The 15,216-nt window shown below is 39.8% G+C and overlaps 1 protein-coding gene across 17 annotated transcripts in view; it reads left to right on the forward strand.

The window, feature by feature from the left end:
• The first annotated feature begins 6,100 nt into the window (after positions 1–6,100).
• Positions 6,101–15,216, forward strand: part of KDM4C (lysine demethylase 4C) — a 459,829-nt gene continuing 450,713 nt past the window's right edge. For 14 of the 17 annotated variants that reach the window (XR_010407538.1, XR_010407537.1, XR_010407539.1 and 11 more), the window contains exon 1: positions 6,281–6,415. The gene's annotated coding sequence lies outside the window, so the exon portion shown is untranslated. Of the gene's footprint in view, positions 6,416–6,774; positions 6,919–13,599; positions 14,742–15,216 lie in introns of those variants that run through there. The other 3 variants (XM_064578938.1, XM_064578944.1, XM_064578939.1) reach the window with 3 other exon arrangements.

The following is a 15,216-nucleotide window of genomic DNA, read 5'->3' on the forward strand; positions in this document are numbered from 1 at the left end:
AATATGAAAATATACGGCAACATTTTATTCTGCACAAGAATATCCATGATAATGGATCCTTGTTTGTGATATGAAGAGCTATTGCTGGAGATGAAGCAAGCCAGACAGAAATTAATAAAGGAACAAGTAAAAAGAAATTGGTAATACTCTGAAAATCAAGGATTGTTAAAGCAATTCCAAGAAGACATTTGTGGTCTCTTTCCAACTAATCCATTAATTTCATTTCTAAGATGTCAAGTGCTTTGTTTCCTATTGTAATGAGAGACTTTATAAAAAATAGCAATACAATAGCTCATGTCTCCCTCTGTGAAGGGATCTTTTAAGCTCATTGCTTAAGAGTAGAGGGGTGGAGTACCCCTTGGTGATGAGGATATCTTGTGAAAGTACAGATACTCTATGACCGTTATTGGAAGAGATGTGCTTAGACTGGAACCCTGATGTGGTATTAATCAGTATCCAAAAAAACTCCTCCCCATCCACCACGATGGTTAGCTTGGTTGACTCTGGTATAAATCCCAACCCTTCTCAGGTATGCCCATCACAAACTACCACCAGCAGGACTTCTATCTCCTCCTGGTCAGTTTGAACCACCTTTACTCCACTTCGTGAGCATAAAACTTTACTTCTATCCTTATTCATGGAAGGCCTCCACTGCAGGCCTGAGATAAACATACGTGGCCTCTACCTGAAATAATGGACTTGTTCTGTGGTTATTACAGCTATAAACATTGACTTCCACCTTTTATCTTTAGTAACATGTTTTTGGTAATTACAAATAATGCTGCTCTTAATATGTGTTTTGATGCATATATACATGCATTTCTGTAGGTATATACCTGGGAGAGAAATTACTAGGTCACAGGGTATGCATATGTTCAATTTTTTTTTTAAAGATTTTATTTATTTATTTGAGACAGAGAGAATGAGAGAGAGAGAGCACATGAGAGGGGGGAGGGTCAGAGGCAGAAGCAGGCTCCCTGGCGAGCAGGGAGCCCGATGCGGGACTCGATCCAGGGACTCCAGGATCATGACCTGAGCCGAAGGCAGTCGCTTAACCAACTGAGCCACCCAGGCACCCCTGCATATGTTCAATTTAAGCAGGTAATGCCAGTTTTCCAAAGTGGTAGTAAGTACTTAAAAGACATATAAGCATATAAACAAAAGCAGCCTGTCTTTCATTTAAGATTAACTTGCTGAAGACCCCAAAACAACTTTTTATGAGAAATAAGAATTAACCTTTGAAAAAATGAAACGAAGTATATGCATGCATTAACAAACCATTAGAATTTGTTTTGATTCTGATTGGGATGAAGTCACAATAATTTCTCCACCAAATAAACCATTTCCTTTCTATAATTTATAAAAGAATACTATTTCCTAGCACATTTCAATAAAAGTTGAATGAGGTAATTAATAGGTCTTCTCTATAGATTGGTTTAATACACTGGAATCCATTGGTTCAATATACTGGAAATTATATGGTGTTTAATGGTTAAATATGTGATAAGATACTTATTACTCCAGATAATTTTGTCCTGGGGCGTCAATGTAAGCCAACACATCTCCCCAGTAAACCCTCTGGTCTACAGACTAACACAATTGGTTAACACACAGATGGCATTATCATATGCTGTCATAAATGGACCTGCTGCCTTCTTTACTATCTGAAATGATTTCAACAAACTAAGGTGAAGAAATTATTTACAAAATCATCCCCTTTATATTTTTAAATTTTTCATATAGTCTTTGCCTGCAGCTGAAAAGGATTTGAAATAATAGTATGTTTGTAACATGGCTGGAAAAGCTAAAAAAATTACTTATGCTAACAAAATTATTGTAATAGAGTGTTACATTTCTTTCTGAGTTATTGACAACCCTGATAAAAAAGGGAAAATATCCACCTAAAAGAAACAAAGAGTTAAAAAGAGAAAAAAACCCTTTCAGTTACTGAAATTCTTTTTTTTTTTCCAGTTACTTAAAATCTTAAGGGTCAACAGGACCAAAAGGAAAAAGGAGCTCAGTTTCCCATCCATTTGTTTTTGTCTTCAAGTTTTCCTCTTCCAATACTACAAAAATTGTTATGGAAAAGGAAGGGGAAGGTCCATAAGTTTTACCTTTTAGTTTATCAGGTTAAATCAACCTGGGTGGTCCATTTGTCAAAAGGTGAGTAAGAAAGTTGATATAAAAAATATACAAAAATTAACATAATAATGTTTGAAAAGTCTTTTAAATGTCATACATACAAAAGTGCATACATCCTAAGTATACAGCTTGATGAATTATTACAATTATTGTCATCAAGGTAAAAAAATAGAGCATAACCAGCATCCCAGAGGTTCCCCACCTCTTCCTTCCCAGTTGCTCTGCCCCCTTTCTCCTCCTCAAATATAGCCATTACTTTGACTTTTAACACGATAGAATAGTTTTATCTATTTTTATATGTTATGTAAATGAATCATACATCATGCATTCTTTTGTGTCTAGCTTCTTTCACTTAACGCTGTGTTTGTGAGATTTAGCCATTTTATTTCATTATTTTTTTAAAGATTTTATTTATCTGAGAGAGAGACACACACACAGAGAGAGCGAGAGAGAGCGCATGAGCAGGGGGTAGAGGGTAGAGGGAAAAGCAGACTCCCCAGTGAGCAGGGAGCCCGATGTGGGGCTTGATCCCAGGATCCCAGGACCCTGGGATCATGACTGGAGCGGAAGGCAGCTACTTAACCAACTGAGCCACCCAGGTACCCTAGCCATTCTATTTTAGATAGCAGTAGTTCATTTATTTTCATTGTTGTTTAGTTTCCATTGTATAAATATACAAGCATTTATATCTTCATTCTGTTGATGGCTATTTGGGTGGTTTTCAGTTTGGGATTTCACAATTAATGCTGCTACAAATTTTCTTCTACATGTCTTGGATGCATATGATATCTGTATTTCCATTGGTGTTTCTGTTTCTCCACATCATCACCAAATGTTTGTTTCCGTCTTTTTATTTTTAGCCATGTTTTGGTTGTGTATTGTTGGTTCTCATTTTGGCTTGACTGTGTGCTCAGTAAAGACAAGGCCACATCTGTCCAGTTCATAGCTGTATCACTATCCATAAAACATAGTACAAATAATAATAAATGGCAATAATAATAATAATAATGAGGATTGATTGAAGCTAACAACTACACTCAGAGTTTGCAACTTAAGCTTATGTTTACAGTTTTACTTTTATTTGTTAAAATGAATAGTTTTTAAATGGTGTTACGATTCAGGTATCATAAATCATTTCCAATGTTTTCCTTGATGTGAAAACCATAAAGTACCTGACCTGTTCCCCTGACACCCACCCTCCCAAACACACACACATGCAAATTTAGGGCAATGGCCCAGGGAGAACTAGACATGTCTCCTCTTTAATTTTATTCAAATATTTTGATAGGAAAATTAAATAATTTAACTGCTAGGTAATTTTAGTTATTTTTCTGATATTAAAACACAAATATAATGGTATCCAAACTGATTGAATATTGTGCTTACATAAGAGGCTTGAGTCACCTCAAAGTCTATTTGTATACCCTTGGCCACCATACTCTTCTCAGCCAAGTCTGAAAAGCTTTGATAATAATGGGGAATTAATGAAGTGTTTCAATTGGATAGAATCATGATTCAGTTTTTACATCCGGAGGATAATTTTGGCTTGCACTACATAAGATGAGTTGGAGGGGAAAGGGGTGAGTGAAGAAGCACTGGGGGTAGGGATATCATTAGGAGAATTATGTAATATTAATCCATTATATTATAATCATTTATTGTACTATAATAACCCAGGTAAGAGATAAATTGGCCTAAACTCACAGCACAGGACATAGAGAAGAACAGGCACCTAGGTTTCTAATTTTATTATTTACTTTCACGTTCACCATGACTCTTTAAAACAGCATCTAAACATCTAATTATTGGTTGCAGTTTGTATTATACCTGTATAAATAACATACATATATGATAGGATAAATATAAATATTAGTGAGCATTACTATTATTTAATTCCTTCTATTTGCAAAAGTGAAATGGACTTCAGTATATTCAAAATTAGATATTATTTAGTAGTGTATCAATTTGCTGCATTATAAAGAAATTTACAACTCTTGTCTCTGAAGTGATCTAAATAGTAGTTCACATAACATATAAGCTTCAAGGGAAATCTTTGTATCCACTATAGAACTCCATCTTATTGTAATTGGAGTTTTTAACCGGACCTAAATAAATTAATCTACTATATGGCTAAATTGTTAATTATCATTGTAATTCACAATATACAGGTATTTGATACTTTAGGGACTCAACACTGCCATGAATACATTTGATTCCCAGTTCAATTTCCAATTTCCCAAACTGTAAAGTCGCTAATAAATTCACAGTTGCTTTCCAGCTTTTTAAGTGTTTTGACATTTTACATTATCTTCTTTGATGTTCAACACGCTTGAGGTCAGCAAGGCTGGTATGTTACCCTAATTTTTCAGTTTAAAAAAGCTCTGATATTTGATTTACTGCTCTTAACAAACATTATTTGTGTAACTGTAAAGTGACTGGAATTCAGATTTCCAGACTTTTTATCCTGGTGTACCAGGTTGCCAGTCTAATACAGCATATGGCTTCCTAAGTACCCTGGATTTTAGTAGCTGTTTGACAAATTTCTTAACCTGTATACTTCAGTTTTAATATCTAAAATGAGATAATAATAATACCTAGCCATTGAATTATTATAAGGATAAATTTAGCTAATATTTGTGAGGCACTTAAAAACAGTGTCAAGCTCACAGTAAGCTCTAAATAAATGTTGGGTTATGTATTTATTGTTTTAGCATATCCAACTGACTTGTAAGGAGGGTTGGGATCCTAATAGTATACACATTTGGAAAATTCTCATTTGAGTATATATATTAGGCAAGTTCAGACGTGTATATGGGTAATAGAGCATAAACCTTGTTTCTAATTTAATAACTAAAGAAATGTGGTGGACCAATAATCCCATTAGCCTTACTTAACCACATTTCATCTGACCTCGATATGCTCTTCCCAGAGAGAAAAGACTTCAAGGGTGTGGTAAGTGGACCTGTTGAGATATTTTAAAAAAGCAGAAATCAGTGGATTGTAATAGGAAGCTCAGCATATTAGACAGTTCAAGTGTGCTCAGGAGTGTAATGATCTGAGTAGTCTTAGCTAAGAGGCCGTTAGGGGAGACGCTACAAGGGACCCAGCTGGGTACTCTGCAGGAAGTTAAAAAGAATTGTTGAGCTTTGCAAAACATCTGGTGTTAGCCATCTGTCTTTGGCAGTACAAAGGTTTAAGGTCTCTGTGGTTCCTTCTGACACCTTGGAAGGCGGAGTTACAGCACAGAAGTAATAAGTAGTAGCAAGCTAATTTAAGTACGTTCTCAGGAGTCCGGAGACACTTGCACTTCCTGTTACTACAATTCCGGCCAAAACTGCTGTCAGTCCCTAGTTTTTGAGAGCTACCGAGCCTCGATTCCTATTGGGGCCACCGTCGGTTCTCCTCAGCTCCAGCGCACACCTGGATGGGCCGTGCTCCACCTAGGTGCTTGGAATATGGGACAGTTTCGCTCTTCTAGTCAAAGAACACGGTCTTTTGCTTGAGAGTTAAAAGGCTGGCAGGTGGACCCCTTGGCCCACTCGGGATCTCCCACTGTTGCTGAGAGGCGCAGGAGCCCCGGCCAGTAAGACGCTGTCCCTGCTGCCCAGCAGCGAGCCCGGACATCTTAGCCAGGCTCCGCTGGGCATTCCGAAGCCCCACCCATGGCAACGCCACTCTGACGTCCGCGCGCCGGAGTCCGCCATAGGCCCGCGTCGGGGCCCAGGACGACGTGTGGCGCGTGGACTCTATCAGGTCCAGCCCTGCGGGAACCCGGTAGGCACTTCCGGGCAAGGTTCTGTGCACCTGTTCCTTCCTTCTCCTTAAGTGTCTTCCCCTCTGGGAAAGAGTGCACATGCCCTCCCCAGAGAACAAGATGCACGACAGCAAACCTAGATTAAGAACAGCACGGAAAACTAATCCCAAAGCAAGGTGCCGGGCATCTTTAAACTGTTTGGAAGTTCACGTGACCCACTAAGTGCGGGCCCCGGTGGTCACGTGACAACGCGCGCGCCCCCGCGCAGGGAGAGCCGGCAGGCTCTGTGCGCGCGCCTTCGCCGCTGCCTCCCATCCCCTCGACGGGAGGGTGAGGAGCGGCGGAGTGATCAGGCGTCTGGGGGCCGGTGCGCGTGCGCAGCGAACAGCTGTCACCCAGTGCGGAACAAATCTTCCAAATTTCCCAAATCTCCGTGGGCCGGAGGCCACCCTCTTCCTCCTCATCTTCCTCCTCATCTTCCTCCTCTGGGTGGTATCCCGGTGCCCACCCGCGCGCCAGGTAACCGCTTTTCCGGAGTCCGGGCGATAGGGATGGTGGGGGAGGGGCTCGGGCGGTCTTCTCGGCACTGTCCCCCTCTGCTCCGAGCCGCTGGGGGTGCCGGCGGCCGTGGCAGAGGAGACGCGGGGCGCGAGACGCTTGGTGCCCGACCGCCGCCGCTGTCATGCTAGGGAGAGAGCGACCGGCCATAGTCGCAGCGGAGGGAAGAGGGAGCCAGTGACAGTCCGCTCCGGCCCTCTCGGGGGTTCGGTCCCCGTGCTCGCCGTTCTCCCGGGGGCCGAAGTCTGGGTCGCGCTCCTTGGCGCAGAGGAGCGCGCGGGTGGTCCAGGGATGCCGACTCCTTTCCATTCCTCTTCCAGCCTGGTCTGTGGCGGACTCCAGGGAGGCACGGCCTGCTGCGCCCTCGGTGCCATCTCTTCTCTGGAACTGTCACGACCCGGGGGAGTGAAGGCGGGGACTCCTCTCCAGCACACCTCGCCGCAGGCAGGCAGCCTCTCTCCCGGGTTCGTCCGCAGCCCCCGTGCTGTCCTTTTGGTTTTTCCGGCAAGAGGCCATTTCTTCCTGCAGTGCCTGAAGCCACGATGCGGTGTAGACAGTGGGAGCTTAATAAATGAGTTGGATCGCGTCGCGTGGAATGCCCGGCACGCACAGGACGTGGCGTAGGGTGGGGATGTGGAGGAGGGAGGCAGGCAGGCTGGGGCTCCGGGTTCGAGCTTGGGTTTTTCCTCCAGGCTTAGCCAATGAAACCAGCAGGGCTGGATTCAGATGCTTTCCGGGTGAACTCTGAGCCAGTCTTCCCCTAAACTGCCCGGTGCAGGTCTGCACGGGCTGGCTTTGGTTGTGGGTGAAGCCCAGGAGGGGTGTTGTAAGGTTTCTGCTCCAGGAAAAGAGAGGGCAAACTTTTTTTTTTTTTTTAGCATTTGGTAAATTACCCTTCAAGGCGGTTTATCAAACCTGCTTTGGAAATGTAGAAGTTGGCGTTGGTTCACCCTTATCTCGGTGAAGGTTTCTTTCTGGTAGGCTCAGTTCCACCTAGGTTCGGACCAAGTTTTGACCTATTTCACCCACTTGAATTTGCTGTAATTTTTATTTTTAATCTTGGGAAATTCGGCTTCACCGTTTCTATGGTAACAGTTACTAATATAATTTCGAAGTGTTGTGGTTGAAAATTAGTGGCTTTAATTCTTAAAGGTCCATTTTTGCTTTGAAACACTTGGTTCTCCTTTGCGATTATTACTCAAATTTTGCCTTGCTGGTCTCTTCCAAAACCCCCATGCTTTGTTTTGGAATGTATTACACGGCTGTTCGGTTTTTTAGGCCCTCTTTCTCCCAATTTAAGGCGTTATGAAAAGTTTGCACACAGTCTTTACAACACTCCACGAACTTGGTAGTACAGTACAATTTAAATCAGAGACTTGTTTTGTTTTATTAACATTTAAATCGGTTGCTTGTCTAAAGTTAAAAATACAGGTTTTAAACCTTGTAGGTGCACAAATGCTTTTAAAAAATCTATTATTAACTTTCTATAAGAATGAAGATTTTAAGAAGCTGAACAGGTACATAATTTTTAAAAAGTTATTTAGATTTAAATTTCAAATAAAGGGTGAAAATTTGGTATTTTGAGTTCTCTACTTGACACCTTCTGAATCACCCAGGACTAAGTTAGGTGCCTAACTAACCTTGGGTAGTCTGTGATTTCTTTTCTTTCTTTTTTTCATTGTTTTGTCATTATATCTTGACTGGCTCCCCCCCCCCCCCCCCCCCCGCTCCTCTTAGAATATTAGGGCTTTGAGAACAGGTTCTTTTTTTTTTTTTCCTTTGCTGTATCTCTAGCAATTTACCATAATGCCTGGGGATGCTAAAATATCCTCTCTCTTTTTAAATAACAGCTTTATAAAGATATAACTCACATACCATGTAATCCACCTATTTAAGGTGTAAAATCCAGTGGTTTTAGTATGTGCATAGAATTGTGCAACTATCATCAGAATCAATGTTAGAACATTTTTATCATCTCCAAAGAAACCCTGTTCCCATTAGCAGTTATTGTCCCTCCCGCTCCCACCCCCTTTAGCCCCAAGCAATGACTAATCTGCTTTCTGTCTCAATAGATTTGCCTGTTGTAGACATTTCATATAAGTAGAACCATATAGGGTGCCTGGGTGGCTCAGATGGTTAAGCGTCTGCCTTCTGCTCGGGTCATGGTCCTGGGGTCCTGGGATGGAATCCCACATCCGGCTCCCTGCTCCCTGGGGAGCCTGCTTCTCCCTCTGCCTCTTTCTCTGTCTCTCATGAATAAATAAATAAAATCTTTTAAAAAAATAAGTATAACCATATAATTTGTGGGTTTTTGTGACCGGATTCTTTCACTTAGCATGATGTTTTCAAGGTTTATCCATCCTGTAGCATCTATCAGTACTTTATTCCTTTTTATGGATGACTTGTCTTCCATTGTATGGATATATCACTTTTTTAGTCATCAGTTGATGGGCATTTGGGTTGTTTATACTTTGTGGCTATTTTGAATAATGTGCTAGGAACATTCACGAATTAGTTTTAGTATGTATGTGTGTTTTCTTTATTCTTGGATATATGCCTAGTAGTGGAATTGCTGGGTTAAACCTTTTTTCTTGAGTGAATAGATGGGTGAAGGAGGGATAGTTAGTGTTGAGGGACCTATTCTCTCTAGGCCTTTGAGGGACCTGTTCTGCTCCACCACCAAGTCCATTTCTCTAGAGGCCAGAAGTCTTTGTGTGGGGCTTTGTCCTGTGGATAGTGATGTGTTTTTCTTGTCTGGATGTCTTTAAGATCATCCCTTTATATTAGCCCAGTTTTTCTTCATAAAGCAAATGATTATTTCCTTGGTACTAATTTGTTATATATTTATTAGAGATATGGTGATAAAACAGGTATATTCCATACTATCATTAAACTCAGTGTCTAATGCAGGTCTTTCAGTCTTTTAAAATTTATATTATTTTTTGTTATTATGAATATTCAGTGCTCCTCTGCCCACCTCCATTTCTTTCTTTTTCTTTTTTTAAAGATTTTATTTATTTATTTGACAGAGAGAGACACAGCAACAGAAGGAACACAAGCCAGGGGAGTGGGAGAGGGAGAAGCAGGCCTCCCGCGGAGCAGGGAGCCCAGTGCCGGGCTTGATCCCAGGATGCTGGGATCATGACCTGAGCCAAAGGCAAATGCTTAATGACTGAGCCACTCAGGCACCCCCCCACCTCCATTTCTAATATGAATTTCTTGGGAGTTGTGCAAGAGTTAAAGTCACTGTTTTTCTTCACTTGCTACCAATCTAGAAGGTTTTGTGGAACCTAAAATATAAATTTAAAATATTGTATTATTGTCTTTAAAATATTGTAATGCACACCCCCAAAGATTCTTGTTTCCCCACCCTCCATGCCCTTTGGGAGAAGATGCTGATCACAGAAGTCTGCCCTTGCAGGGCCTAATCCTTTCCCCACATAAGCAGTTGGAACAATCCCATCCTTCTTTCCCTGCGGATCAAGTCCTCTCAGCTCTCTCAGTAAGGCTTTGCCCAGCCAATCTCCTCCTTCCACCAAAACTTTCTCCCCGATTTCCTGGCTAGGTGGGGCTGGTGCTCTGCTCACATTCTTGTTCCTTCTGCCTTGACTGCTACCCTGACCTGCACTTCTTTGGTTAATTCCATCTCATCCTTCAGATAGCTTACTTAGCTCAGTTATTACTTCAAGCTAGTCTTCCCTCAATACTGTACGCTAGCCATAGCAGCATTCTGTAATCTTCATAGTCTAAAACAATTACATGATTAGTTGTGGATCACTGTTTACTCTCTACCCTCATGTATGCACAGAAAAAGTTCTGTGCAAAATGTTGAAAGTGGTTAATTATTTCTGGGTGATGGGCTCTTGTTTGTATCTGTGGGCATTTTCTGAATTTTCTCCTATGTATTGGTATGACTTTTGTGAACAAGGGAATAAAGAAAAATCATCAGTAATTGCCATTTTTATTTTAATAAAATTCCTTCTAATCTCTTTTGTTTGTTTTAATAACCTAGATGAGATTTTACTATAGCTTCAAATATCAAACTTTTATTACATTTTAATTCTTTCTCATATCTAGGGATAATAGGGAATGGTGAGCATTGGTTGTCTAGGGATGGAATTTCTGGTATTGAAATTAAGCTGATTCTTAGGAACAGAATCTAGCTCTGATACTATTAGGGTATGATAGCGTAAATAGCTCATTTTCCTTTTTCCCTGAGAAATGTCCTTGCTCTAGTACATTTGTATGTTTCATAGTACAGAGTTTTTCCTTGCACAATTGCTTGTTATTTGCACTGTTTGTCCTTTTTTTGCTGGGTGGTTATTCTGCCTAGTAGTGGGTATATATCTTCAGTAGATATTTTAACACCCACTATGTGTCATGTGCTATGTTAGATGTGGAGCATACAGCAAGTGAACACAATAGACAAGTGATTATCTATCATTTCCTGCAAGAGGATTATTTTGAGTATGAATGTTTAGTTACACTGTTGCTCTACGTTTTCAGATACACAGTGGCTTCAGCTACTATGGTATTTATGAGCTGTTGCTCCACAGAATCTTTCAAATTTATTTTAGATTTTTTTGCGTTTGTGTTATTTATTATTGAGGGTAAATACTTACAGCGCAGAATCATGTGTCATCAAAACCTTTTGATGCTGACTTCTTTTTTTATATCTCCATCCCGTTCTAGTTATTAATTTGACATCTCTACTTGTTAACTGTAACTAGGTGAACTGGGATCTTTCCTCTCAGCACTGCTTCTCTAGGTTTCTCATTCATCTCATCCCATTTCACTGCTCACTTGGGGAAACCTGTGAGTTATCCCAGGTATCTCATGGTTTCTCAGCCCTCATCACACCCAAACTATCGCCAAACCCTATCATTTCTGCTTCCAAAATATGTATTGGATCAGTCCTCTAGTCTCTACTTGGCAATCATCTCACTAGCCACTCCAGCCTCCTTCCTATTTCTGCTCCACCATGATCTTTTAAAATGCAAATTGGATCATTCTCATTGCTCTCAGGAGACTTAAAATTCCTGCATTATCTCTTCCTATCTGAAGCAACCGCCAAACCTTATCTAGATGGTTTTAGTTTTCCTATCTGCCCATTGGCTTTTTTTTTTTCAAACTGTACAGGCCCTTGCTGAAAGTGCTGTTTTCTGCCAGACTTTCTTCCCACTTTCTTTTTGGTACATCATTCCAGTCTCTGCTTGAATGTACTTCCTCAGAGAATCCTGACCTGTCACGCCCACCTCTCCGCCAATCTAAATCAGCTTTCCTAGTGATAATCTATCTTAATTCCCTAATTGTTTCCTTCCATAACACTTAAGCATAGAGTAGTGAACACAATAGATCAGCGAAATTTCATTAAAAAGGATTATTTTGAGCATGAATGTTTAGTTACACTGTTGCTCTATATTTATGATTATTTGACTGTTTCTAAACTGTAAGAATTTTACAAGGGCAGGGACCCAAGTATTTTTATTCACTTCTATCATACCAGGATACTGTTGTCTCATCAACACTATAGTATAGTTACTCAATAAACATTTGTTGTACAAATTAATGACTTCTGTATATATGAAAAAATTAAGGAAATTAAAGCTGGGGCACACAGTAGGAAGTAATTTTACCCAACCTGACCCAACACACATACACACACAAAACTGAAAATTTCCACAGAACAATACTTTGCCACCTTTGTACACGGTGCTGTACTCCCGTATTTTCTATTTTGTTCCATATCACATATTATAAAAATATTGATGTACTCCACCAAATTGGGTAGGATTGCAGGCTGCAGTCTGAACAACACAGCTCTAAGGCTATAGGAGGAAAATGCTTAATTTACATTAGCTCCTCCCCCCTTTTTGAAACATAGTTGCTATTTTCTAATTCTTAATCTGATTGGAAGTCCAAGTGCATATAGTTATCCTCTGCCTTTCCTATTAAAATAAATGACTATTGCTGAAAGCTAGTTCTGTTTAGAAATTCTGGCCTGGTCGCAAAGGAGAGTTGCTTAAGGTTAGGTTGAGAAAAATCTAAATCAGACTCTACCTTAGGTCTTTTAGGTCTTATCCTCTAGGTTTCTCTGGGCCACTAATAGCCAGTACTCCTCTACCCTATTTGGCTAGGCTCATTGCAGGTGTGCGTAAGTCACTGAATTTTAAGGCTGGCCTCTAATCACTTTTATTTTCTCAATTTGTTAACAAACCAAACAAAATTGCAAAAATGAAACAAAGGGATCAAGGCAAAGGAGTGTTTGTGAAGGTATGAATTAAGGAGCCTGGCTTGGTAAGGATGTCATGTCATGTTCAGTAGATCATCAGAGCTGATCACTAGAGCTGTGACAGTTCTCATTTATTCACTTTACCAGAACCTCTGTGAGGAAGGCTTGGTGCTGTTTGGTCTCCATCAATGAAATATTGATCTCTTATCTATTTTGCTAACAAAATATTAGAAATAACCTAAGTATCTAGTACAAGGGCTATTTAACTGCACACTGTGATGTGATATTTGTAACTTGGATGAATATTTTAAAATGTTAGAATTATTCCAAACCTATGTTTAAGGAAAGAAAGCATTATACAAAATTGTATACATCACATGAGCCCAGTTGTGTTTAAACGTGTTTATAAATGTACATATGTTAGAAAACATACACTGGAATGCTAATTTGGTAGTGAGATTGCTGGAAATTTTGATTTTCCTTCTTAAAAATTTTTTAGAATGAGCATTGTTGCGTTTATAATCAGAGAGACTCAGTTGAAAAACAAATTTCCTAAACATTAATTTAGGTATTTGCAAATAGGAAAAGTAATACCTTTATTAAATGGTGGATAGAGCCTAGGTTTCTAGTGGCTGTGTTTTGGGGACCCCTGTCAAAGTGGGATGTACATTTCGCCTTCACAATATGTAGTCTTGCACTGCACAGTGATCCTTGTTTGTTCTCCTAGTCTGTTTTTTTTCCCTTTCCTGTCTACATGATTAAAGCTTACCTTGTTTTTCATCTTTTTTTTTGCTGAAATAGAGCTCTATCTCTTCATGCCCTACTTATGCATGTTGATAATGAATGCGTGTTTCACTGATGGTTGCCCATAGCATGATAATTTGGAAAATCCTAGTATCCCTTATTTATCCTGCTGTGTGGCATGAATTAAAGGGATAGAAAGGATTTTGGGTGAATTAGGGATTATGCAGGGATGTCTTCTTTCTGTTAAATTTGTTTAGTTATAGTGGGACTTGAAGGAAACGTATAGTAATAGTTTAAATGTGTAATCATCACACATTAGTAAATTTTTCCAAATCTATGTTTGAAATTGTTCAGTCTTTTAGCATTCAAACCTTAGATTATGCATTTGAAAATGTATTTGTTAGCTATACAAAATAGTTATACTAAACATTGATTTACTATTTTCTAGAGAAGGAATTGGAAACTTAAGAAGAGAGAGATGTCGAAGTATGAACAATTGGTTGGACAGATGGGACCTTTTGGTGTGCGTGTGTCTGTATCTGTGTGTGTTTGTGTGTGTGAGTGATAGCACTTTTAGGAGATTTCATAGTTCTCTTCTCATTTTTAGCATGGGAGGTTCAGAAATCTGAACTTTCCCAGTTGATCTAGAGTATGTCAGGCGTTAAAGGACTAATGTTCTCAGTGTCACTCCCTAATTAGGCTCAAGAAGAACTAGGACCTGGATACAAACCATGCTTGTCCATTCTTCAGGACTCTTTCTAAGAAGTCTTGCTTCTTGGGAAAGCACATCATTTAGTGACAGGCACATCACAGCAGAGGGACATGGGTAGTGTTGAGGAATAATCTTAACTATTTTTTACCTGCAGGGCTTCTCTGACCCTCCAGAGTATTCACCTTTCTCATCAGAATATTCTTCCTGTAGGTACATTTTCTCCTGTTGAATGAGGTTAAAGAAGAAGTCAAATTCTCCACTTTGGCTCTGTGTTATCTCCATCTTCTAACTAGTTTTTCACCAGACATTTGTTAAAATTCCAGTCCTAAGGATATTTGTCTCTGATTCACCATTAGCTTTGTTGCTTCTGTTCTGTTTTGGAAATGCATCAGATACTTAGAAAGGACACAGGTGTCCCTTTGAGGGGAAGACTGATGGTACAGTCTTTTTTTTTTTTTTTTTTCAGGCTGCTTATCTCACCCATTTTGTTTTTATTTAACTTTTAAAAGGAACTATCGCCTGAAATTTGGACACTTTACTGAGAACTCTCAACATTCAGGGCAGATTGCATTAGTAGGAGGAATTTGGACCTGAGATAGGTAAATTCATTCCTTTTTGATAATTTAACTTATTAAAATCATTATAGTATAAATGTATATTAAGTAAATACAATTTTAAATAAGCAATGCAAAGTATACAACAAGGTACACAATTCGGAAGATATAAATGGGGGGGCGCGCCTGGGTGGCTCAGTCAGTTAAGCATTTGATGCTTGATTTCGTCTTAGGTCATGATCTCAGGATCATGAGATTAAGCCCTGCATTGGGCTCTGTGCTCACTTAGTGGGGACTCTGCTTGAGATTCTTTCCCCTCTGCACCTACCCCCGATGTGTGTGCACTCTCTCTCATATAAATAAATACATCTTGAAAAAAGAGAAGATTAAATGGGTAAAAAATACATATTCTCACTTTTGCCATCAGACAGCCAGTTTCCTCTTTTTGGTTAACCACTGTTAAACAGTTTCTTTTAGGGCTTTCCAGAGATATTCTATATAGGATATTCTATAAAGCTTA

The sequence above is a fragment of the Mirounga angustirostris genome, unplaced genomic scaffold (assembly GCF_029215605.1).
Source record: "Mirounga angustirostris isolate CCGP_5_RB_7025 unplaced genomic scaffold, mMirAng1.0.hap1 SCAF_15, whole genome shotgun sequence".
NCBI lineage: Eukaryota > Metazoa > Chordata > Mammalia > Carnivora > Phocidae > Mirounga > Mirounga angustirostris.